General features: G+C 40.6%; 1 pseudogene; it reads left to right on the plus strand.

The window, feature by feature from the left end:
- LOC131904769 (serine/arginine-rich splicing factor 7-like) overlaps nt 1–27,123 on the plus strand; it is a 56,058-nt pseudogene extending 28,935 nt beyond the window's left edge.
- Nucleotides 27,124–27,415: the final 292 nt, after the last annotated feature.

A 27,415-nucleotide genomic window follows, 5' to 3' on the forward strand; every position in this document is an offset into this window, starting at 1 on the left:
TTGGTTTGCTTTGTTCATTTAATGACATGAAAACGTGGCGGACTGAGACAAACTGGGGACCATTAACACATTAAAAATAAAACCCCTGGGCAATTTTACACAGACGGCTAAAAAGCTGTGACATCATGTCTCGTCTTTGGTCAGAGAGCTTTGCAGCAGGCCCCATGTATGTGCTGGCCATTTGCAAGGCAGTATTTTGGCCCATATCTGCAGCTTCCCTGGCCCAGTCACAAAGGGAGGCACACTCCATAGAGCTCCTACCATCCATCAATGGGCTATGCTTTTAGTCTCAGCTTTTAGAGCTACCCCATGGGGAAGGGCAATTGTTCCTCCTGATCCCAAGGGAAGACATCAGTTTGGCTGTGACAGTCCCCTGAATCATACACATAATTGTTCAGGGGGAAGTATTATAGGACCAATAAAAAGAAAGCTGTGCTGTATTATTTTGCAGGTTCCAACTGGTTGAATGTAAAATAAAACAAAACAACAACAACAAAAAAAGAAATTACATCCTTGATGCAAAATTAGAGCATTTAACATTTCTATTTCTTTCAGACGTTTTAATCTATTTCTCCATGAGGACAGCTAATGGTCGTCTAAAAGCTCTTGCCACTTTTCTGCCTCATTTTAGATGCCTATTTTCTTCAGCTAGGCCTTCCCACAAAACCATGTTCATTTTGTTCTTAAGATTTATTGCCAAGGATACAGTTCCTCGAGTAATTTAGGAATTATCCAAAGAATTATTAGAGGATTTAAGTTGTCATATAGTGGTATTAATTTGCCAAGAGATCCGTGAGGCCTTTTTCCCCCCTGAATGTCTATTGGTGAGAACATTTTTAGGAAAAATGATTGAAGCCACAATATTCAAACTAATTAATAGTAAGAAAGATAGAAAAATATAACATACTGTTATGAAAAAAGTCCACTCATACACATAAATGTATACTGTATATTACATTCACACCAAGCAAAGCCCCAGAAAATGTTGTGACATTGTTTCTGCCCCCCCCTACACAAATACATTCTATTTTTCCATCATCATGTACATATCCATGATGTGTAAGCTGATCTAAAGGAGGGATAACATACTCATTGATGAATGCTTTTCTATTTACAGTTCTGTTCCAAATACTAATTACACTGTCCTTTGATCTGAGGCTTAATAATAAGAAACTATTTGGGTTTCAAAAGTCATATTTAATATCAGAAACCCAGTCCTTTAAAGCATTTCCTTGTGTTAGCTACTGCTGAATGAGCCAGATGGTCTTAATTAAACAGCCAACCGTGACACGGAGGCGCACACAGAAGCCCAGCCAAAGGCTTTGCTGACTCTCCGTCCCGCTTGAGCACATTCACACGCTTTTGTCTACAGTGTATCTTGGGCAGCATCTGTTTTGCTCCTAAATCACCCCTACAATGATCAAGAAATAGGAATTATTTGCCATCGAACATTTCTATAATTTGTAGGGAAACGCTGTGAACGAGTTCAAAAGACATGTTCAAGTGCAAAAGGAGATCCTCGTGGACTTTCTAAGGTGCTGGTCCAGCTTCTTGCTTACTAAGCTGAAGCAGGTATTCTGGAAGTAGCAGCTAGAAGAGACTGAACTGTGAGAAAGGGGGAAGAGTGACCTTCCTATTGGTGCAGAGGATAGAAAAGGATACCTTGTGGTTGGGTAATGGGACAGAGGCTGAGAACGAAGTTGGAACTTGCCACTCAAGCTGAGAATAAACAACGGGGCAATCCTTTTGCTCTCTTTCTTATGCTGTCTTCAGTGAAGACCACATTGTTCACAAATGCTGTTGTAATCAGTTCATTCTCTGGGGCATAGTCAGAGAAGAGGGCAAGGAAGGACTGATAGGCTGGTTAAATTCTCATATAACTAAGCCAGCCATCACAGTGACTCCAGTCTACGGGCTTGAAACGTTGTAAGTAGCACAGTAGTTTTAGAAGGTGAACCCACCTAAACTGAACCCCCATTCCTTCCTGTGTAGCTCAGGCCTAAGATCTGTTATAGAGTACAAGTAGAAAACACAAACAAACCGAACTGTGGGAAAGCACTGGCTACTCAGGTTCCCAATGGATGAGCGTTGTTAGCATTCAACATTGACTGCAGGCAAGACAGTTCACCCCTCTGCAAGTCATGTTCCCAGCTGGGTGATAAAAGGCTTTATCCAGACTAGCCACAAGCAGTCCATGACCAGAAAAGTACACACACAGAATCTTCCTTGAGTAGTCATTGTGATCATTCATAGCATCTTTGACCTAATTTAAATATTAAGTCAGAACACTGCTTCTTTGCTGCAATTTCTACAATATGCATAGAAAACAATTTTTAAATTAACACTCAGATTTATTGTCACAGGCAATGTGCCATTAGATTATATATTTCCCCATGGAAATCAATTGGGTTACTTTTCTTTTTATTTTGACTGATGGAAATTTTACAAGTCATTTTTGGTCAATGGCGTCTAGTGCAAAATAGAAATTTATCATTACTGAGGAGCTTAAGTCCTTTGGAACCTTAAGACTGAGGTTTTCGGTGGATTTTGTAGGTGATGTGTACCCAGTGTATCTTAATTAACTTACGGCAATTCTGTACAGTAGCTAGAAATCAAGGGCTGATGGCAAAATGCCTTGGAACTAATGTTGTGACATTTTGTTAACTACGACAAGCCACTCCCCTGACAGTTCCTGATAACTCCTGCAGAAAATAAAAGCAAAAGAAAGCAGCTAGCAAGGGTTTCCTTTTTGTTTTCAACTCCATTTTTGTTGTTGTTATGGAGATGGGTTCTAAGGAGCCCAGGCTGGCCTCAAACTTGCTATGGAGCTGAAGGTGAGCACATACCCCAAGCCTTCTGCTTCTTTCTCCAAAGTGCTGGGATTACAGGAGGCACCACCACATCCAACTCCAATTCCATTTCTAAGGGCTATGATTGCTCTAGGAGATTTTGTGTGCACTCTAAATTCCATGTGAAAAGGTAAATCTCCCAAGAACAAAACAGCGCACAGCAAGCTACTACCCTAGAAAAGAGAGCTGCTTTCCTAGTACTCTGCCTGTTTCTCTCAGCGCTCCCAAGTCATACTAAGCCCAGCCACTGTGATCTTTACCCAATGCCCTGCTCTGATGCTCTTCTTGCTTCATTACCTTTAAGGCCTACCTAACACCTGAGATTTTCCCCCTTGAATCATATCATGTTAATTATATTATAGTCATATCTCAAGCATATTAATATGCTAGAGTTGCCATAACAAAATGCCACAGAGGAGAGGAATTACACAACAGAAACTTATGTCCTTCCGGTTCTAGGTTGGAAGCCCAAGATTGCAGGTCTTTGCCAGGTTGGTTGCTTCTCAGGCCTCTGTCCTTAACTTGCAAGATGGCTGCCTTCTTCCTGAGTCCAGTCATAAACCTGAGGCTTTAGCAGGACCCCAATGCCTCCTGCCCTCAGAATGAGTTCATTGACTCTTCTGAGCCTTGCTACACATCCGACACATGCACTTGATTCACTCCCTGTCATGACCGAATGACCGTTTCTGCCCCAATGTTCTTAGAGATTCACTGAAGAGCTCTTCTTTTCTGGAGAGCCTCTCGGAGAGTTATCATCACACATACTCTTGGGGTATTTTCTACCTCTTTGATGACATAGACTTGTTCTGTCTGCTAATTGATTTAATTATTGGTATCTCATTACCTTTCCAAAACTATAAGCTCCCTAAAGCATGGAACCAAGTCTCATCCATCTACATTCAAGCCCGCTGTTGCAAATGATTCCTTTCTATTAAAGGAGCAAACCACTCCAATGTAGGATGTCCACTTGAAGCTGAGACAGGTGCTGCCACTGCTTGTTGACATGTAGGTAGCCTTTAACTCCTGACACTCAACATAGAATGACTGTGGGCCACAAGGGCAATATCTCTCTGTGTACACACAAATGCATACACATGCATACATACATCTTCATGGGGACACTGTGTAGTAGGAACATCTATCCCCTTAGCTAAACAAATACATTTGCATCCTAGGAAGCAACAGAAGAGAATCACCCTCCTCACAGGCACCAATATTAATTTCTTGGGCTAGTATGACAGACTACCACAAACTAGGTGATCTGAAACAACAGAAATTTATCCACTCACATTTTAGGAGCTCAGTTCAAGTGGTAACATGCTCCCTCAAAAGCAAGCAGTCCAAAGTTTTGACATTATGGCATGATGCTATCATTGTTGTCTACGAAGTTCATGCTTAAGAATCTTGAGTTACAAACGAAATCTCATATTGTTTTAAGTGAGCTTATGATTTTGTATTGGGCTGCCCTCATAGCCATCCTTGGCTGCATGCCTTAACTTTTTGTTGCTTCTGGTGGTTTCCTGAAACCTCTCAAGTTTGTTGACTTGTGTATGTAATGGCTAATCTTAATTGTCAAGTTGACACAATCTAGAATTACCTGGGAAGAGTCTCATTGAGGGATAATTTAGATTAGGGGATTAACTTGATCACATTAACTGAGGTGGGAAAACCCACCCACCCTGGGTGGCAATATTCCCTAGACAGGAGATCCTAAACTGTAGAAGAGTAGATAAGACAAGTGGGTACAATCATGCATGCATTCATTGTCCTTTGTTTCTTATTATTGATGTGAGGTGACCAGCTCTCTCAAACTCTTGATGCTATGATTTCTACACTATAATGGTCTGTAATCCAGAACTATGAACTGAAATAAACCCCTTTCCCCCTAAGATTGCTTTTGCTGGGTATTTTATCACAACAACTGGAAATGAAATGAAAACCTGGTGTCATTTCCGCTTGTCTCCTTTCTCTGCATCTCTTCTGTAAGGACACCACTTACATTGTAAGGCTACCCTCACCTAGTATGGCCTCATTTTATCCGGTCATGACTGCAAGCACACTGCTTTTAAATAAGGTCACATTCCCCAGTGCTAAAGCAGGGTGTTTCAGCACATCTTCCCAGCTCACAACAGCTCTGCAGCCCTCTTGTCCAGCGGATGAGCGCCTCAGCAGACAGCTCCTCTCCACTCTCTAACAAAGAGACCATAGAAACTTCAAAGCCCTTGAAAAAGAACTGATAGTTCCTTAGGAAAACTAACTTACCATGAAAAAATTACTATATGCAATTGTAGTAAAATATATTTAATATAAAACTTAGTAGCTTGGCCACTTCCAGGTTCAGGCTCACGGGCATTAAACACACTCACACAGTTCCACAACTGCCACAAACCACCTTCATTCCCCGTTTTCTTTTGCAAAACAGAACTCAAAACATTGACTGGTCCTAGCAATAGAGTCTCCATAATAGACTGGTGTCATAAGCTGATCTGGTGCAATTAAGAAGACTTTTACATTGCTTGTCCCAGAATGCGACTCAATTCCCTCATTTGACTGATGCAAGTATTGCCTAAGCAAAGGTGACTTGACTGGAGTCCCTTGGGGATGTTTGTGACAAACCCTCATGGGAAGCATTACTAGCCCCATTTGAAAGTACATTTAAATGAGTGTAGTGTTACAAATCCTGTTTGCAGCCCTTACCTATGGCAGACACTGCTCGGCATACTGAGATGTATCTTACCTTGAGCTCTCAAGTCTATCGTAGATGGAGATATTTAATACTAGAACGTCCCTGAGAGCACATCTTCTGTTGTTTTAAGATTGGGTCTAATTAGCCTGAGCTAGCTTAGAACTCATTATGTAGCTGACGAACCTTGAACTTACTATCTTCTCACCTCTGCTTCCCGGTGCTGAGATTTCAAGCATTTGCCGCTGCACCTAGTTTATGTAGTGCTTAGGATTTGATCCAAGGCTTTGTATGTTCTAGACAAAGTACTCTACTGACTGAGCTACAGTCTCAACACTTACTCCAAGTTTTATTTTAACAAATAAATACTTAACCTAATTATTTGTGTGTATGAGTGTGGGCGTGAGTGTGTACTTGTATTCAGCTGTACGGGACAAGACTCCTGGGAATGATTAGCAGTGTCTGTCAAGAATGTAGACCCACATAGGAGTGTCAGACACAAAGTACTGCAGTGCCGATGGTGTAATTACTAGTTCTCAGGATTGGTGACACTGAACGGAAGTGGGAACGTGATCCACGGCATCCATCAAGTTTGTTAAGCACTCCCACCACGGCTGATTTAAAGCAACCAAAAAGTTTCAAACTGGCTCTCAAATTCCTGGACATTGAATAACCAGTCTTCATGACTTGACAGGCGCCAATCCCAGCACCGCATTGTATCTGCTGATGATGTGTATTTACCATTGCACCTGAGACTGCCTTGTGCTCTCCTTCTCCTTAGAAGTGAATTGAAATCCAGAGTTGGGGGCACTGAATCAAGATCATATAGTAATTACCCCAGCATTTTGGAGTTAGTAAGGAGGGATGGGAGTTCTAGGCTAACCTGGATGACTTATCAAGACTACGTCTCAAGAACAACAACGCCTTGTCCAGCAAGGCTGTTGCCCCGGCCAGTTCCTTCTGTTGTGGCGTAGAGACCCTCAGACACTGGCAAAAAGAAACTACCAAGAGACACCCAACACACTCTTGCTAGGCGTGGTTGTTGAAAACTACAAGCTTTGAGCAACGAAGGCTTCTGGCTACAGCTCAAGCAGGCTTGCAGACTCCTGCTTTGGCTGTGAAGACTCAACTCCTGCCTCTCGCTTGAGGCTGCTGTGCTGGACGCAGGTACCTTTCCCTCCTCTGAACTGCAGTTGCTTCCTTTGGCCACATAGACCCAAATGAGAAAGCCAAGGAACTGACTCACTATCTAGTCTATGTTTTCACCTCCAGGCATACAATTTAGGAACACTTAGTGACACTCAGCTACACTTAGGGACACTGTGACATTTAGTCCTTGTTATTCAAAGCAGAATTGAATTCATAAGTTAAAAGAACACTTAAAGTGAAACACACACACTCCTTATACCCATGCTTCATCTGAGCCATGCTTCTTTATATTCTAATAGCAAGCACGTTATATTCACTTCCCAGGGATGTTCATACAGTAAACTTGTAAGATCTTTGGGGACAGGAAGTTGTTCTTACTCGTATTATATCAGTGAACAAATGACCATTTAACCCATCCTTCTTATTGGTCACTTTGGCTTACTCATATTACACAAACCCACATGATCCAGAAGAGACTGATACTGGAAGAAACTAGAAAGCAAAGGACAGAGATAAAGCCTAGCTTGGAGCTCTATTCTAATTTCAGTGAGAAGGGGCTAAGAGAAATTTTACAGCTGCCAACAGTTCTTCCAAAGGGCCCACTTAACTGAATGTCCTCTTTCTCTTCTTTAATGCTGATGACCAAGGGCTGACCAAATCCAGCCACTTCTGCTCTTGCATGGTCTGGGAGTCAGAGAGGCTTTTGCGTTTTTATTTTATTTCATTTCATTTTAAATCAAGTGTATATGTATATACTAAGTGAGTATGTGTATGAGTGAGTGTAGGGACCCATGGAGACCAGAAGAGGGCACTAGATCCTCTGGAGCTGGAGTTAAAGGCAGTTGTGAGGCATCCAACCTGGGTCCTGGGAAACAAATTCAGGTTGTCTAAAAGAGCAGTATGTGCTCTTAACTCATAACCATCTCTCCAGCTCCTGCTTTTACTTCTGTTTTATTATTATTATTATTATTATTATTATTATTATTATTATTATTATTATTTTGGGGGACAGGCTCTTGCTAACTAAGTAGCCTTGACTAGCCCAAACTTCCTATGTACCAGGCTTTCCACAGACTCAGAGATGCACCTATCTCTGCCTCCCATGTGCTGGGATTAAAGGTGTGTGACAGTCATTTGTACATTTTTAAAATGTATTTTTTTATGTATGGAGTGTTTTGTCCGTATGTACTGTATAAAGTATGTGCATTACATGTACATTTGGTACCTGCAGAGGCCAGAAGAGTGCATCAGATCCCCAAGACTTGGCATTATATTCAGTTTGTGAGCTGCTATGTGGGTGCTAGGAATCAAACCTGGGTCCTCAGAAAGAGCATCAAGTGCTCTTAACAGCCAAGCCATCTCTGTAGCTCCCATGTTCACATCTTTAAAAATATTTACTTTTCTGTGCATTGGTGTTTTACTTGCATTTATGTCTGTGTGAAGGTACCAGGTCTCTGGAAGTGGAGTTACAGACAGTTGAGTTGCCATGGGGTACAAGGAATTGAACCTGGGTCCTCTGGTAGAGTCGTCAATGCTCTTAACCACTGAGCCATCCCCCCAGTCCCCACTTATACATTTTTAAAGGATTAAAAACCTCAGAATAAGCCGGATGGTGATGCACACCTTTAATCCCAGGACTCAGGGGCAGAGGCAAGCAGATCTCTGAGTTGGAGGCCAGTCTAGTCTACAGAGTGAGTTCCAGGATAGCTAGGGCTCTACTTTGTCTTGAAAAAACAAAACAAAATAACAATAAAAATACAAAACAAAACCAAAAACCCTTAGAAGAATTATGACACATGTGAATTATATAAAATTCAGATTTCAATGTCCATAAATAATAAACTTTTATCAGAGCCAAGTTGTGCTTATTCACTTATGGGTTGTCTGTGGCTGTTTCAGTGTTATAACGGTACAGATGAATAAATAGGACAAATGCTCTATGACCCATAGTAGTTAAGATGGAGATTATTTGATTTAAATGTGGACATTTGGCAGATACTTGTCGGTGACTATTGGCCAGGGCCTAGTTTGACTATATTCTAGTAAAAATAAGAATTTCTTGTGTTCATAGTTATAACTACCTACCTCCCATTTCCTCGGTCTAACATCCTATCCCCAACAGGTGTCCCCCACTCTCATGTCTTTTTTTCCCTCAATGAACTACTAAGTCCAGTTAGTGCTGCTCCTTTGTGCACAGGTGTCACTCAGTGCAGTATGGAAATCCAGGTGACCACAGACCCCCAAAAGAATGATTCCCCCTCCCCCAGCAACCACCGTCAATCTCCAGTAGAGTCTCAGGAAGGGTGGAGCTTGGTAATCATCATCTTCTACCTAGAACAGGATTTTGGTTGGCTTGGTCTTGTACAGGTCTTGTGAAGGCATCCACAGCAGCCGTGAGTTCGTAAGTTCAGCAGCTATTTCATGTCTAGAGGACAGCATTTCATGGACTCTTCCCCATCCTCTGGCTCTCATACTCTTTCTGCCTCTTCCTCAGCAAAGACATTTTTGTCCTTGATATGACACTGCGTGACATCTTTATAACCGTCTCCATTCCTTCAAATTATCTCCACTTTCCATAACTTAAATTTTTTAACTCAACTAATATTTAGGTTCTACTCTAATTCTGATAAACAGTTCATTTTTAATCACTTTTAATAATTTTATGCTGAGTCCCTTTATGCCTCTTGATTTAAAATAGCTAATTTGTATTAGTCACACAAAATGACTCTTCCCCTTAATCTGTGTCCACTAGATTCTGTCCCCTGACTGTTGGGGCTATCTTAATCTACCTTAGGACTTTCTATGTTCTAAGTATGCCACAGGTATAAATCATAGGAACAGTCAGACGCCTGAGCCCCTCAGAAGACACCTGCTTCTCCCGTGGCCTCTGCATGATCCCCTCTTTCCTAGCATGTGGTCCAACAGCAGCCAGCTCATGGTAATAATTTAGGTGCTGATCTAGCTGCCAAGATGGCCACTAAAATGGGGCTGGACTTTGCTATGAGAGTCTCAAAAATGAAAGCCAAGAAACACAGGCAGATTTATCCAACCCAAAGTCAAGGCCAAAATTCCAAAGAACAGAAGTAATATGAGCATCAAATGAGGCAAAGGTGTGAGAAGAACAAATACTCAGTGTTGAACAGGCAGGGTCAGGAAGACCCACAGATACCCACTGTAAGGGAAAGCAGTCTCGCCGAGGTTATGCTCCATTCTCCATGACCTTCCACACGGTTTTCACCATGGCGACAACCCTTGGTTTTCTGAGCTTCCAGTCTTGCCAAGTATTTCACCTCATCAGACTCCTGTTTCTGGAAAAAGCTCAAGGGAAGTTGTAAATGCTTTGCAATCCCAGGAGCTTACAGAAGATTTCAAAAACAATTGGCTAGGGTGGTGGGGGGCAGTAGCCCTGTGGTAGAGCACTCACCTTACATGCACAAAGTCCTGGGTTCAAAGGCCAGCAATGCAAGAAAAGGGCTGTATGAAAGGCTAAATGAGTTGTCTGCATATTCCTTACACTGGGTTTTTGAGGGAATGTGGGGTTATTTTGTTCTCTTTTTCTAGTTGAATTCATAATTGGGAGTAGGAATTTTGGGCAGTAGTCCTAAAATGCGTGTGGGTTAGACCACGCACCATCTACAATCTATAACAAGATCGTCAAGGGCCTTGCATGCCAGGCCAGGGAGTGTGATTCCATTCTGTCAGCACAGGTGTCGCTGAGAAGATAACAGGGATTTGCTAGAAAAATGGAGTTCTGACTCGAGCAACTTCTTTATTAACAATTACTGCGCAGAGGCACTTCTGTGGTTTGAATGCCAACACTGGGACCCCTGTTATTGTCATTTCCAGGGATAACAGGCAGGGCTGATACATTTCTAGCAAACGTGGGTCGTCAAACACAGATGTGCCTCTGTCAGATGCAGCTGTCCTCAAGGAGTTCACGGCTTTTGTGGCTGAGTAGGATTTATTTCTCCGGTCATTCCCCTGTCCTTACGAAGGCTGTGGAGTAGCAGTGTCAAGATTTCCCGACTTCTTCAGCCTTAACACCTGTGCCAGCGATGAGTCAAAGAAGGGGTGAATCAGCTTTGTGGGGGGGCCAATGGGTCTCAGGGAAGTCAGGGTCTGTCACCAGAGAACCCTAAAAATGGCTTTGTAAGCCACTGGCTATTTCACGTGATCCTCTCAGAGTCCCAGTAGAGATTGGTGATTGCTTTTATTTCTTACTTTTCTTCTACTGGAGGCAGTTTGGGACCCCCTCACCGAAATGCTGTGTAGAGAGTTACGATCAGGCTCAGTGGAGAAGGGCACCATTTTCCAGTAGGAATGTCTGAGAGAGGAGCAGAAGAAAAAGGAGTGGGACAGGGGTCACGGTCACTGCCCCAGGACCTTAGGAACCTGAGGCCCCTAAGAATGAGACTGAATCCTTCCAGAACAGTTTGTTACTTTCTTTACATTGTCAAGCCAGGGAAGAAGTGTAAGAAAGAGGTGGCCGAGCCTCCAGTCAGCTAACTACAGGAATGCCTTGACCATGCAAGAAATGGTTTCTTCCCACTGACGGTGTCCAGATCTGTCCTTTACCGGCCATGCCACCTCCATACATCTTAATCTCTCTCTCTCTCTCTCTCTCTCTCTCTCTCTCTCTCTCTCTCTCTCTCTCTGTCTGTCTTTCATTAGAAAAAGGAGGTTGTCTACCCAATAGCCATTTCCTTTCCCTTTTGTCTTTACCAACAAATTCATCCTCCTGTGGTAGAGACTAAATAGAGAAGATGTTAAAAATGTTAAGCTCTGCAGCTAAAGTAAAGTGGGGCACTCTGTGGCCTATAAGATCTGAGAGGCTTACAGGATTTACCACGAAAGATCACAAGGGAGGTATGTGCAAGCGTAAATCCCAGCACATACATGAGGCCCTTCCTGCCATCAGCTCAGACTTGGACCTGTCATGCCTTTAAATGTCAAAGCAAGCTGGACACTAAGGGTGGGGACAACTTTGCTCAAAGAAAGCGGTGTCTGCTGGCAAACAGGTTGTGTGCAGCACAGGTCTGGTTTATAAAACTGTCCAGGAAGTGGAGGCCTAGAATGAAGGTACTGGGGAGGTGGGGGGATGAGAAATCAGAGAGTCAAGACTAGTTTCTAATGCTTCCTCAGTTCAAGGCAAGCCTGGGCCATGGGACACTGTCTCAAAGTACCAGCACAGCCGGGCAGTGGTGGCGCATGCCTTTAATCCTAGCACTCGGGAGGCAGAGGCAGGCAGATCTCTGTGAGTTCAAGGCCAGCCTGGTCTACATATTGAGATCCAGGACAGGCACCAAAGCTACACAGAGAAACCCTGTCTTGAAAAACCAAAAAAAAAAAAAAAAAAGTACCAGCACTACTAACAACATATAACACTCACTTGAGACTCAGAACTGTGAAGCCACCTTGAGAAGAGGACCCAAAAGCAGACAGTTGAAAAGTATACAATTGCTGATCAGCTGTGTCCCCCTGGAACCTCCTGCCTGCAGACCGCTTGCTATGTGAGAAAAATCTGCTGCCTGCAGACCACTTGCTATGTGAGAAAAATAAATGCTATTGTTCAGATCGCTTCTGGTCAATCACATGACCAGACGTGAATGGGAAAACCTGTCCTCATTGGTGATTATATAGAGAAAATCAAATCTACATCAGAAGATCTTTCAGTATTATTACTTCTAAGAAACCATTCAACCCCTGTAGCATGAAACTGGAGCCATTGGTTTCTGTTAATGGAGTCTGCGGATTTGGAAAGAGCACACCGGCATTGAATTGTGCACCTATAATGTCTATAACTAGATGACTAAAGTTATGGGTGACTGCATCACCAAGAGCTGGAATACTTGAAGGTTTTTTTCAGGTAAGTCTGATAGGTGCCAGCTTTCACCTTGGCTAGGACACCTACGTAGACATTTTCCATGTGATTTCCTGAAAGTCCCATAGCATGGTGGCTGAGGTCTCAGCATGTACATCTGAAGAAAGCCACATTGCCTTCTGTGACGCACTCTTGAAAATCACCAAGCTACCATCTACTATATTTGCAAGCCCAGCCTACTCAAGAGGAAGGACTGCAGATGCCCAGTCTAAGAAGTGCCAGGTAGGGCATGGAGGGAGAGTGGGAGGTGTTTCTGCAGCCAGCTTTAGAAGCAGGATCTTTACACATGCTTACTTAGAAGAAGAAACGAGAGCATTATGTAAAGTGCTCCACCCGTTCACACTTTCTCGGCCTCTCTCACCCTCACCTGAGTATACTCATCCCTGTGTGTATTCTGGGTACCTCCTCTACACCACACCTATTTTCTGATGTGCTGATTTCCCTGTGACTCTCATTTTAAATACAATAGTAAAGCCTTACAACAATGATTTGTCAAGAACTAAACCATTAACTGGCTCTTACTAAATCTGAGGTAAATGGAAATTCTCAGATATATTCCTGTCTTGCCAGTACAGGCTTCTTTTAACCTAAGGGAGAGAATTTTTTTTTAAGAAAGTTTTTTTTTAATTTGTTTAATAATACAGTTTTTCACGATATTTTTAATCCAAATTTTTAAAAAGATATATCTATTTATTTTAATGATTCATTCATTTTATGTGTATGGGTGTTTTGTCTGCACACCAGAAAAGGGCATTTGGATTCCATGGAACTACAGCTGTAGACAGTCATGAGTCGCCATGTGGGTACTGTAGACAGTCATGAGTCACCGTGTAGGTGCTGGGAATGAACTCATGACCTCTGGAAAAACAGCCAGTGCTCACCTACTAAGCCCTAAACCCAAAATTTTCCATCAGAGATTTTCTCTTTAGCCAGGAGCTAGACCTAGGGCCTCATTTTGATGGCCAAAATCTTAATACCTTAATACCTGTGACCTGAGAAGGTTTTTTTTTTTTTTTTTTTAAGAAAACACTTAGTGCCAAGGACCACCTAGTACCCAATTTTTAACTCAATTCCAGGTCTGAGCCCCTTGCAAATGAGAAAAGAACCTCCCTGTGTCTTTGGCAAGCACAGATAAAATGTTGGAGAGGATCTGCTAGCCAGCTTCCCATCCCTAGTGAAGTGCTGGGAGTAATCAGTGTATAAAGAGAGAAGATGTATTTTGGATCACAGGTTTGGAGGTTCCAGTTCACGATTAACTGGTCCTGTTTCTCTGGGGCCTCTGGTGAGGATGCCAGATGGCAATGGCTGGAGGGGTGTGGTAAAGCCAAACAGTTTTCCTGATAGATAACCAACAAAAGAAAGAGCGGTGGTAGGAGCCCCAAACCCCCTTCAAAGGCACACCTCAGTGAGCTAAGCCACTCTTCCTAACACTTTCTCTAAACAGTCTCCTTAACAGCACCTCTCTGGGTGATCCATCACCATAATGGGCACTGAGGACCCTTTGAAGATCAAAACCATAGTAGAGTCATTCCCAAACTCACACTCCATAGTGTTGCCTGAATGTTTACTTGTTGCCAGAGAATTAGTAATCAACACACTTGGTGGAATGGTTCCAATATTAGTTCACTAAATAGAATGGCTCAACCATGTAGATTTTATTAACCTTTGCGAAGACAACACACATGGATTTATTTTAGACACAAACAGAATCTCATAGAGCCTGAAAATGGTTTCAAGTTCATGTATCCATTCAGCCCACACAATGATCCCTGCTATGTTGGGGACAGAATCAGGCATTGAGGTGTGGGAGAACAAGGCCTCATCTTTGGAGACCTTGGCATCTAGTGGAAAGAGAAGAATCCAGGCCAGCCAGAGCACCTTTGTCTCCTCTGGGGGTGTATAGAGAGATTCTAAGGCATACTTCTCAATTTGTACACTGAGAAGGCTGGGGCATTTTGAAAGGTCTGTGGGAGCTCCTGGAATTAAGGGGTGGGCAAAAAGAGGGGAGACCTACAGGTTAATTTCCCTACATGCCACTGGGGCAATCCATATATATATATATATATGTTAAGTTCTAGATTTCTAATACAAGATATCCAACAACAACAACAACAAAATACTAACCCTACTTTTTAAAAAATGCTTACTGGGGACATTTGCATTAGAAAGATGCTTCCTAACGGTTACAACTGAAAAACTTTAGAATTTATATGTAAAACAAATATATGAACATTCTGAAAGAGATGAAAACAGCATAGTTAAGAACTTCTGGACCTCAAGGAATAACATGTGGTGTGTTCCTGGGGTTTTCTTTTGCTTCATATATCCCAAATTTGGAGCTGAAGAAACTGTCACCCAGACACACACTGAAGAAGGAGCTGAAGTCAGACGTCTAGATGAAGAACCTGGAAAGGGGAGGCCTATGAGAACTTGCAGACAATAAGCACTGTGCTCCAGGCAACCCCACAGAGAAAGGCTATGCGCCCCCAACCACACAGAGAAAGGCTATGCACCTCCAGGCCCACACACCAGCAAAGACAGAGACTTCCACTCTAAGTGTCACAGTTTTTAAACTGAGATCAAATAGTGGTTCAAGGAACTTAAAGAAAAACAACAAGAATACAGAAAAAAAAACTATTTAAAAATTGTTTTTAGTTAAAAATTTTCACAAAATATATTTTGATCATATCCTTTCCCCTCTCCCAACTCCTCCCATGTTCTTTCCACTTCTGTAACCATCCAACTTCATATTCTCTCACAGTCTTGCTCTCAAAAAAAAAAAAAACAACTTTAAAATAAAACCAATAAGACAAACAAAACAAAAATCCACAAAAAAACATAAAGTCCACTCTGTGTTGGCCAGTTGGCTAACTTGTCCTGGGCACAGGACTGTTCTGGGTGTGGTTGATATACCCAATGACACCCCATTGGAGAAAACAGCCTTTTCCTTTCCCATCAGGTATCAGTTGAAAATAGCTCATTGGTTACTGGTGGGATTATGTGTCCACTTCCCCTGCTCAGTGTGGAGATTTTGTCTGATTTGAATGTGGGCAGGTCTTGTGCATGCTGTCACAGGCTCTGTGAGCTCACCTGCGTATCAGTTCTATTCGGAGAGCTAAAACCAGAGAATAAAATCCACAGGCATCCTTGTCATAGCAACAGCTACACTGACTGTAAATGATGGAGGTTCAGCAATTGCAATGCAGAAGTGGCTAGGCTTGATTACATAACATGACCCAACTACATGCTGCCTCAAAGAAACTCACCTCAGTTATGACAGGCAAGTTGAAAGACAAAGGAGAGACATATTAATCCAAAAAAGCAGGAGTTGATGCCTTAGTATTAAAGTTGATTTGAGGACAAAGGAAACTTGCAGAGACAGAATGGGACACTATGTTATGGTAAAACAGTCAATTTGCCAAGAAGACCACAACCCTAAATTCATAAATAAGAACAAAAGAAAAAGAAGTAAAATAAAGGCTAAAGGGGAGAGGAAAGGGGGAACACAAACTTTAGAATACGTGAATTAAAGCCAGGCAGTGGTGGTGCAAACCTTTAATCCCAGCACTCGGGAGGCAGAGGCAGGCGGATCTCTGTGAGTTCCAGGACAGCCTGGGCTACAGAGTGAGTTCCAGGACAGCAGGGCTACACAGAGAAACAAACAAACAAACAAAAAAGAATTAAAATGGACACATCAAGTCACAATTATGTTTGAAACTTCAAAGATCTTATTCCAACAATTAATAGAACAATAAGACAGAAAAAGCAGTAAGATTAAAGAATAACAACCAATAAAAGAAAAAGACCTCATAATCAACACACACTCGCATGTGTACACACCCACCGTTAACCAACAGAATCTACCAAAAAACAGTGTATAATATTTCCAAGGGCTGTGGTGGTATTTTACTTGTACTGAAATGTGATTTTAATTGTATGTTAATAAATAAAGTTGCCTGGGGGTCAGAGTTATAGAGCCATAGCAAGTGCGTGGCGGTGGTGGTGCACGCCTTTAAGGACCTGGAGGGCGGTACATACAGGCAATGACAAGGCAGTCACGTGTTTAGTTTACAACCAATGAGAAGGCAGAACATCTAGAGTATTTAAAGACGTACACACAGGAAGTAGGCCTCTTTTTCGGAGAGCTCTCTTGGCTGAAGCAGGATAGCTGAAGCAGCAAGGGTAAGGCTCTTAGTTCTGACCTCTTGGCTTTCTTCTCTGAATCGGCTCTGTGTTTCTTATTTAATAAGACGGTTGGTTACATCTACATTTGGCGCCCAACGTGATAAGAATCCATTAAAACCGCTTAACTTGGCTTGGCGGCAGGTCCGGGTTCCCGCCAGGGCGGCCGGCAGGTCTGGTTTCCCGCCAGGGCGGCCGGCTCCCTAGCCCGGGCCCAGGTCGGCTTGGCCTCAGGCCGGACCAACCTTGAGCTACTTGCTTAAAGCCAGTGTTACAAACAACTCAGGCCTGCCCTGCCGAACAGGGCCCCTGCCTGTAAAACCAACGCACGTGGTTGGAGCTTAAGGTAGCCAGAGCCAAGGCTTGACTAGGCTCAAGCGGGAACACGTGGCTGGATTCAAGCTCTTAGGCAGAACTTGTGGCTACGCTTGCTCTCTCTCTCTCTCTCTCTCTCTCTCTCTCTCTCTCTCTCTCTCTCTGGACTCGCACCTCGGACACTAGGTGGCTGTTTGAAATTCCCTCGGATTGGTACTGTTCTACAAGGACTTGGTAAGTCACTTAACATATCAGATATTTTAAAGAAAATTATTTAAAAGAAAAAAAAAATTTTTTTCCACATTAAAAAAAAAATGGGTTTTCTGTGTACATTGGAAGAAAATTTGTTTGCACTTTTAGACAGTCTGACAATGGAACAGCTATATGAGAAGATTACTGTTGATCGAATTATGCATTTTATTACTATGTTTATCCTCATTTTACTATTTAAAAAGATAGTCAATTTAAGTGCCAGGATGACAGCTTTAGAAAAACCTATTAAACCTGTAAAAACTCAGACAGAAGAAACTAACAGTGAAGCTGCTTCAAGATTGGATCATAGGGTTACAGAAAGAAAGCCTGTTTTCACACAGTCACCCTTAGTTTGTCCAGTAACCGTACAGCAGTCGCCTGATCAAATGACTACACAAAATATTTGGGCTCCAATTGATATGATAGATTTACGAAGGTTTAAGGAGGCAATAGTATCTTATGGTATGCATTCCCCATATGTAAAGCAAATGTTAAACTCTTGGTCAACATATAATAGGATTGTACCACAGGACTGGCGGGAGCTGGCACAAGGTGTTCTTGAACCCAGTCAAAGGCTTCAGTGGCTAACTTGGTTCAAGGACGAAGCTAAAAACATAGAAAAGCAGTGGAGGGATAAAGGAATACAAGTCTGCCAGGATCAGCTTATTGGAGAAGGTCAATATGCTTCAGCACAAACACAATGTTTATATGATGTCCAAACCCTAATTTTATGTCGAACAGCAGCCTTGAATGCATGGGACAGAGTTGAGGAACCAGGAAAAAAAACTGAGTCATTTACAAAGGTTGTACAAGGCCCAAAAGAATCTTTCACAGATTTTTTACAAAGACTGGCTTCAGCAGTAAAGAGAATGGTCCCGGATTCAGAAGCTAGTAAGATAATAATTGAATCTTTGGCCTTTGAGAATGCGAATGCAGCATGCAAAACAATAATCAGGCCGTTAAAGGCAAGATCTGCACCTTTGGAAGATTGGATTAGAGATACGGTTAATGTTGAAGCTCATGAGCATGATGATACATGGGTAGGAGAAGCAATTTCAAAAGGTTTGAGGAATGTTAGATGTTTTGGATGTGGAAAGCAAGGACATTTGAAAAGGGACTGTAAACAGGTCATTCCTAGAAACAATGTTTCTTCAAGGAACAATGGCAACAGAAAGCCCCTTCCTTCTGGAGTATGCAGAAGGTGTGGTAAGGGAAAACACTGGACCAACGAATGTAGATCAACAAGAGACAGACAGGGTAATCCTTTGCCTCAGTCTTCGGGAAACTCCCAGAGGGGCATCATGCAGGCCCCAATAGCAAATCCAGTTCAAACCTTTCCTGCAGTCATAGAGGAAACCCCTACCCAGAGCAATTAAATAACCAAATACCTATTGGAATAAGTCATGCTGGTCAGGATGATGAAACAGATAGAATAGAAAATTCAGGAGCAAATATAAAGAAAATTTTTTGGCAAACTTTTATTAATGAACAAAGACCAAAATTATCGATAAAAATAAATGGTGTTTTGTTGTCTGGTCTGGTAGACACAGGTGCGGACATTACCATAATTGCACCAGAATTTTGGCATCCAACTTGGCCTCTTCAGGAGGTAAATGTTCAACTGTTAGGAATTGGGACATTATCTCAGGTGAAACAGAGTGCAAGATGGCTCAAGTGTATAGGTCCAGAAGGACAGAGAGGAAAATTGAAACCATATGTAGCTAACATAGCTATGAACTTGTGGGGTCGAGACTTGTTGCAACAATGGAATACTCAGATTAACATCCCTCTAATCTCAGAAACAAATCATAAATTAGCACATGTTTCTGAGAGAAATATTAGAAGGCATTATTCTGAGTGGTCACCAGCCATCCATATTATACAAGAACAGGGCACAACAACTGATGATCTTCCAAAGACACCAACAGCTCTACCTTTAAAATGGTTAACAGACAAGCCTGTATGGGTCCAGCAATGGCCTTTAACAACAGAGAAACTCCAGGCTTTAGAAGAGCTGGTAGAAGAACAGTTAAATGCTCAGCATATTGAGGAATCAACCAGCCCTTGGAATTCTCCTGTATTTGTTATTAAAAAGAAATCTGGTAAATGGAGAATGGTAACAGACCTTAGAGCAATTAACAAAGTAATTCAGCCAATGGGCTCTCTACAATCTGGAATTCCTCTGCCTACTCTGTTACCAAAAGGATGGCCTCTCATAGTTATTGATTTAAAAGACTGTTTCTTTTCAATACCGTTACAAGAAAAAGACAGAGAAAGATTTGCTTTCACAGTGCCTACTTATAATAATTCTCAACCGGTTAAAAGATTTCAATGGAGGGTCCTCCCACAGGGAATGTTGAATAGCCCAACTCTGTGCCAAAATTTTGTACAACAGCCATTGGAAGTGATACGTAAAAAATTTCCTAAATCTATAATTTATCATTATATGGATGATATTTTACTAGCTGACTCAAATGCAGATACTTTAGAAAGAATATTTGAAGACGTAAAGAAAATTTTGCCTTGCTGGGGATTACAAATTGCTCCTGAAAAGATACAAAGAGGAGATTCTATTAATTATTTAGGATATAAAATAGAGCTACAAAAAATTAGACCCCAAAAGGTGCAAATTAGGAGAGATAGACTACAGACTCTTAATGACTTTCAAAGATTATTTGGAAATATTTCTCATCTACGAACTATTGTTGGGGTAAAAAATGATGAACTGCATAATTTGTTCAAAACCTTAGAAGGTGACAAGGACCTAAATAGTCCAAGAGAGTTATCACCTGAAGCTGAGAAAGAATTGGCCTTGGTAGAAAAGAAAGTACATGAAGGGCATATCGATCGTATTGATCCAAAGCTGGATTGCATTTTGGTTATTTTACCTTCTAGGCATTCTCCTACAGGAATATTAATGCAGAGGGAAGATATCATATTAGAGTGGATATTTTTACCAAATAAACCAAACAAAAAATTAAAAACTTATGTAGAAAAAATCTCTGACTTGATTTGGAAAGGAAAATTGAGACTTCGTCAATTAGCAGGAATAGACCCAGCAGAAATTGTCGTACCTTTAACTAAGGAGGACATTGAAAAATTATGGACAGAAAGTGAACCTTGGCAAAGAGCTTGCAGTAATTTTTTGGGAGAAATTAACAGCAAATATCCCAAAAGCGATAGAATTGATCTTATAAAGAGAGCTGATTGGATCTTGCCTCGAATTGTACGGGTAAAGCCCATATCTGGAGTTCGTACATTTTATACAGATGCCAACAAACAAGGAAAGGCAGGTTACAAATCAGAAAATTTAAGTAAAGTGGTTCAAAGTCCTTATAATTCAGTTCAAAAATCAGAATTATATGCTATTCTATTGGTATTAATGGATTTTTCAGAACCTCTCAACATAGTAACTGACTCTCAGTATGCTGAAAGAGTAGTATTACATATTGAGACTGCAGAATTTATCCCTGATGCTTCAGAATTAACTTCATTATTTATTCAATTACAAGATACAATCAGGAAAAGGAGTCATCCTTTATATATAACTCACATTCGATCCCATACTGGTCTGCCAGGCCCTCTAGCACAAGGCAATGATGAGATTGATAAGTTATTAATAGGAAATGTGCTGGAGGCCTCAGAATGTCATAAAAAACATCATGTCAATAGTAAAGGTTTAAAAAAGGATTTTTCCATAACCTGGCAACAAGCCAAAGAAATAGTAAAGAAATGTCCTACTTGTTCCTTCTACAATCAAACACCATTACCAGCAGGATGTAACCCAAAGGGTACTCAAAGGAATGAAATCTGGCAGATGGACGTGTTTCACTTTGCAGAATTTGGAAAACTGAAATATGTACACCACACTATCGATACTTATTCAGGATTTCAGTGGGCAACTGCTTTGAGTTCTGAAAAAGCTGATTCTGTAATCACTCATTTGCTAGAAGTTATGGCCATCATGGGTATACCTGCACAAATCAAAACTGACAATGCTCCATCATATGTCTCTGTTAAAATGAAACAGTTTTTTGCTTATTACAATATAAAGCATATTACAGGCATACCACATAATCCTACAGGTCAAGCAGTTATAGAAAGATCAAACAGAACTCTAAAGGATATGCTAAATAAACAGAAAGGGGCAACAAAAACCCCCAGAAATAGACTGCATAATGCTCTATTAACTTTGAATTTTCTTAATGCCAATGAGAAAGGAACAACAGCTGCAGAGAGACATTGGATAATAGAAAAAACTACAGAATTAAATCAGCCTATATATTTTAAGGATGTGCTGACCTCAGAATGGAAACCAGGGTATGTGTTACATTGGGGACGAGGTTTTGCTTTTGTTTCTACAGGAGAAGATAAGTTGTGGGTACCATCAAAATTGATAAAGGTTCGATTTGAACAAGAGAAACCTCTTAATTAGAGGAGGTGATAGCTCATCAACCAACATGAACATCCAATTTAAACTAACTTATACCAGTAACACATGTCTTTTCATTTAATCAGATAATAACTTGCCAAAAAGGAACATCCCCAAAATTAGTCTTGGGGAAAGGTTTTTGTTTTTGTCTTTTAGGAGAATGAAGGTTAAGGAATCTGAAGAACACTGGACAAATAAGACAACTGAAGGAAAGGGACAAATCATCTATCCCAGGAAGCAGAGTGAAATGGCGTATGGGTATATATTATCTAAAAAATTTTATGTCTTCCTAAATGTTTGTTTCTGCTTTTCTCTAAAGATTTAACACTATTGGTCTTCTAATAGTCCCAGTCCAATTAAAATTTAAAGCTGACTTTGGAGTTGGAGAATGGCTCTCTCCTTCTTTAAACTCAAGCATGTTGTTAAAAGAAAAATGCAAACTCCCTGTATCATGCCAGAATAAAAGAGCCATCTTCTGCTATGAGACAGGAGAAAAGCCAAATTAATTAAGGGACTATTCTATTACTAATCTCAACTCTTTGATTCTATTCTGATTCTTTAAACTTTTCTTAAAGTATAAATTTTATATCAAAACTTACAAGATTAATATATATAGATATATAGATATATAGATATATAGATATATAGATATATATACATTTTAAACTTTGCTAAGATATGAATGGTCATATAGAGTACTGATTAATTCTTAAAAAAAAGGCTTCAATTAGCTGCATATATATGTCTTTGTGTTCGAGTCTCTTATCAGTTTTCTGCAGGAATTCACGGCCAGGCCTAACACCAACTGAAGTCTCCAGGAAGAAGTTGGGGCCCCACAACAACAACAATTCCACGTGGACAATAATAACATCACTAAGCTGACAAACATCACCTACAGATCAGCTTTGAACTACAAGGTGCTCAGAGCAATTTTGAGATGACTAGCTGAGATGATCCAGTCTCAAAGACTACTTGAATAAGGACTTGAGATAAAACCTGAACTTTGGCATTATACACAGAATGGATAATGAAGGATATAGTTACCTTTCCTAGAATTTGACAATTAACCTAAAATTTTTCTTTCAGGATAAAGATAACTTCGCCCATACCCAGCAGGAAGCAATTTTAAGAATACGACGCCCACATTCCCAAAGAGGTGGTGTGGGGTGGGTGGTTTTTTGGTCTTTTTAATGGGTTTTGGGTCTGGGATAATTTTCATTGTTTAGGGGGGTTGGTTACAAGTTGTTGTCAAGGGTTAGGAAAAAGACTAAGCAGATTAGATTTAAGGTTCTTATTTTAAAAAAAAAGAGAGAAAGAAAGAAGAAGAAAAAGACAATTACTAGTTTTAAATACTTTACATTGGATTGGATTGTTTTATATTGTATACAAATTATATATATTGAAATTGATATTGTTAGAAAATGCTATATGTATATTTCTAATTGTACTTATATCGTTCATTTAACAATGCAATTTTCTGATCCTTGAATATTATTATTACCATTAGGATATAAAGAAATGATAGTTAGTAGTTAGACATTACAATAGAACTTGTAGTCATATTAGATATGTTTTAAAAATTGAGCAGATATATTTTAGATAGGTCATCTTCAAACCCTTCAGAGATCTACAGAATATGGCATTTAAAATGTTTTAATAACTTAGAAAATTTTTCTTTTTTGTTATGACTATGAGACATGTCGGCTCCTGGCAGTACCAATCTACTTCAGAGAAAATATGGGCATTGAAGAAACTGCGTATGGAGTTAGCTTTCATTGTGGCAAAAGTTAGCCACTGGACAACAAAGTATCCTCGAATCAACTGATGACAAAATGGACAGACAGGACATGAAACAAAGGACTACTGATTCTTGCCTAAACAAGCGTGGTTATGGCTTTATCAAAAGGCATCTTCTGAGGCCAGGACAATATGGCACCATCCCTGACGTGGCCTTCGCAACTCGGAAAAGGTACAGTGCCCTTTTCTTCGAAGGCAGCTGAACAGGCAGTGGGCCGATGGCTTCTGATGTGCTATGGAACAGCAGCTGAAACAGTTATTCTTGAAGAGTAACTAAGCTCACGCCTCTCAATAGTAGACTGGCATTTGATAGAGAGATGTGGAGAAGAACGGGATGCTGAGATGAAGCCATATGTACACAGCCAAGAAGAATGGAGAGCTGAACTAAAAAAACCATCAACATTTTCCAGAATTTAAAATCCTGAATCATGACATGACATTAGTGGAATTCAGGTGTTTCTGGTGCATGGACTGCTCTCACCCAATGTGAGGTTGAACTGTTGACCTTGTGTACATCCTACTTCACAAATGAGTCTGTCAGATATGCTAAGCCTATATAGGCTGAAGATGATGCCCCAGCATTGCGGAGAAACCTCAGGTGACTGTCCAGGCAGTTGGCTGTTTCTGTCAACTCACAAATTTTTTGGAAGTTGCTTGCATGCACTTTCTGTTTTTATTTTTGTTAGCTAATATTATTTCCTTCTTGGGTCTCTGAGGGAGTTGAAGATTAGTTAGTTACAGTTGAAGGTTAGTTAGTTGAAGATTAATTAGGATAGAAAGTGAATTAGATACATTTTGGACTTAACAAAATAGGATAATGAAATTATCATCTCTGAATTTGTCAAATACAAATGGACTAGACATTGTTTAGACATTTATTATTTGTATATATTGTATATAGTTATTGTACTTTTGCATATAGTTTTTCTTTTGTTAGTTATAACCTTTTTCTTTTTTTTTTCTTTTTATTAAAATAGAAAAGGGGAAATGTGGTGGTATTTTACTTGTACTGAAATGTGATTTTAATTGTATGTTAATAAATAAAGTTGCCTGGGGGTCAGAGTTATAGAGCCATAGCAAGTGCGTGGCGGTGGTGGCGCACGCCTTTAAGGACCTGGAGGGCGGTACATACAGGCAATGACAAGGCAGTCACGTGTTTAGTTTACAACCAATGAGAAGGCAGAACATCTAGAGTATTTAAAGACGTACACACAGGAAGTAGGCCTCTTTTTCGGAGAGCTCTCTTGGCTGAAGCAGGATAGCTGAAGCAGCAAGGGTAAGGCTCTTAGTTCTGACCTCTTGGCTTTCTTCTCTGAATCGGCTCTGTGTTTCTTATTTAATAAGACGGTTGGTTACATCTACAAAGGGCCCATGCAATATATTTCAAAATAGGCCACATTCTGGGCTATAAAATAACCTAGTCAAATTTGAAAGGTTGAAATGCTATGAACTGTGACCACAATGGAATCAAACTATACACTGATAACTGAAAGACAATGGTAAAACCTCCAAATACATGAAACTAAACAAGTATGTTTAAGTTATTCACAGGCTGAACAAAAAGTCTAAGGAGAAAACGCTTAAGCTCAAAGAAGTGAATGAAAATAAAAATACAATATTTCAAAATATTTGACACAACCACAGCCACTGTGAGAGGGAACTTGACAACATTACCTGCTCAGTCTAGGAAAGAGGACGGATGGCAAGGTGGCTCACTCCTCTAAGCTTCGCCCTCCAGGGAATAAAAGAGCAGAACTAAACCAGAACAGCAGCTGGGGAGACGGTTCAGCCAGGAGGGCACACTGCTCTTCCTGGACCTGAGCTCCTCTCCTGGCACCATGTCAGAATGCTCACAGCTGCCTACAAGTCCAGCTCCAAGGGATCCAATGTTTTTAGTCACTATGGGCACTAGGACTCATGGGTATAACATCCCCCATACACATAATTAAAATAATAAAATAAACCCTTTTTAAAAAGCAGAAGAAAGGAAATTGAGAAAATAGGATCCAAGCAATTAAAAACAACAACAACAACAACAAAAAGTAATGAAGAAGCAATGTACCAAAGATGCTCCCATGAAAAAAATAATAATAAAATTGACAAACCTCTGACAACACTGATAATAAAAAGACAAATTGTCAGTACCAGGACTTAACATCACAATAACCAAAATGACAGTGTGGACGTGTTACAAATAACGTCATATACGTGATTTGACCTTGTAAATACATCAAATGTGTAAAAGTCACGTACCTCTCCAGATTGCCCACCATGAAATGCTTTGGATGATCTTATAACTATTAAAGACATTGAAGTCATAGCCTTAAACTCTCCCCAAAAGGAAATTTTCTGGTCCAGATAGCTTGCTGGAAAATTCTAACAGGTGTATAAAGAAAACCAGTGTCAATCTTACATGATCTCTTCCAAAAAACAGATGAAGGGATTCCCCTCCAGTTGGGGCACAAAGTACTTCCCTGATACCCAAACCAGACAAAGCATATAAGAGAGACCAGCAGTCCTTCTGAATACAGACAACAAAGTCCCCAACAAAATATTGGCAAATAGAATTCATATGTGAATATGTAGAGTTATATAGAAATATATAGAATTCAATATATGAAAAGAATTAAATGCAAAGAGCAGTAGATTTATTCCAGGAAATATAAGGCTGGCTCAGTATTTGCTTATTCAATACAGTGGATCACTTGAAAAGGTTAAAGAAAATTCATAGTAGAACAGGAAAGCTCTTTACAAAATCCAACACTGATTCATGACTAAAAAGGTGAAATGTGAGTGGTGCTGCCAGGAAGGTTGGTGAGTGAGGGTGTGAACCAGCTTTCCTGCTACTTGAGCTGTGGGCACTGCAGCTGGAGCTGAGGATGCAGGCTAGTTGCATCTGGAGGCCGTATGGAAGGGAAATCAAGGCGGTATTTCGGTAACCTGGGAGTTGGTGCTGGGAAAGGAGAGTTAGAAAAGCTTTCAGTTACAAAGGGCCCTTAAGAACGGTATGGATTGCCAGAAATCCTCCGGGATTTGCCTTTGTGGAATCTGAAGATCCTAGAGATGCAGAAGGTTGGATGGGAAGGTGATTTGTGGTTCTCCAGTAAGGACTGAACTATCAACAGGCATGCCTCAGAGATCTCATGTTGATAGGCACACGCCCAACATCCCTTTGATCTTAATGATAGATGCTGTGAGTGTGGTGAAAAGGGACATTATGCTTATGACTGTTACTGCTATAGCCCTAGAAGAAGCAGGACAAGATGTAGATAACATCCCCCATCCAGAGGTCATGACACTCTCACAGGACACAAGCCAGGGAAGGGGGTCAACATTACCCTCTCCTCTACTTTCAAGGTCTGTGTCTTTTTGTAGATTAAGATAAGCTTCTCTCAGAGGATCTAGAAAAAGATCAAGTCCCCACTCAAGGTCTAGATCAAGATTCAAGTCTATTTCACTACCGAGAAGCAACTGAGCAAAATTCAGATCTCTGTCGCCTAAAAGAAGCCGTTCTCCATTAGGAAAACCGCACAGAAGTGCAAAACCAAAAGAATGGACTGCTGTTTTCAAGTTCACCCTGTAGGGGAAAGTTGTTTGGTTTACATTATCATCAGGGATTTGTTACATCTGTAAAATATAATCTAATCAAAATGGATCTGGATTATTACTCTGTACAATTCAGAGCAGTAAAATACTGTTTTGTTGAATATATTAACATCTTATGGTCTGAAAATGTGGGTTTTTATTTGACACATTTAAATGAAATGTTTCTAACTAGGAAAAAAAGGTAAAATGTGATAGACACATACAATAGAATATTAATCAGCTGAAAAAGTACAATTATATAATTTACAGGAAATTGATAATTGGAACTG

Source organism: Peromyscus eremicus, chromosome 2, assembly GCF_949786415.1.
Source record: "Peromyscus eremicus chromosome 2, PerEre_H2_v1, whole genome shotgun sequence".
NCBI classification, from domain to species: domain Eukaryota; kingdom Metazoa; phylum Chordata; class Mammalia; order Rodentia; family Cricetidae; genus Peromyscus; species Peromyscus eremicus.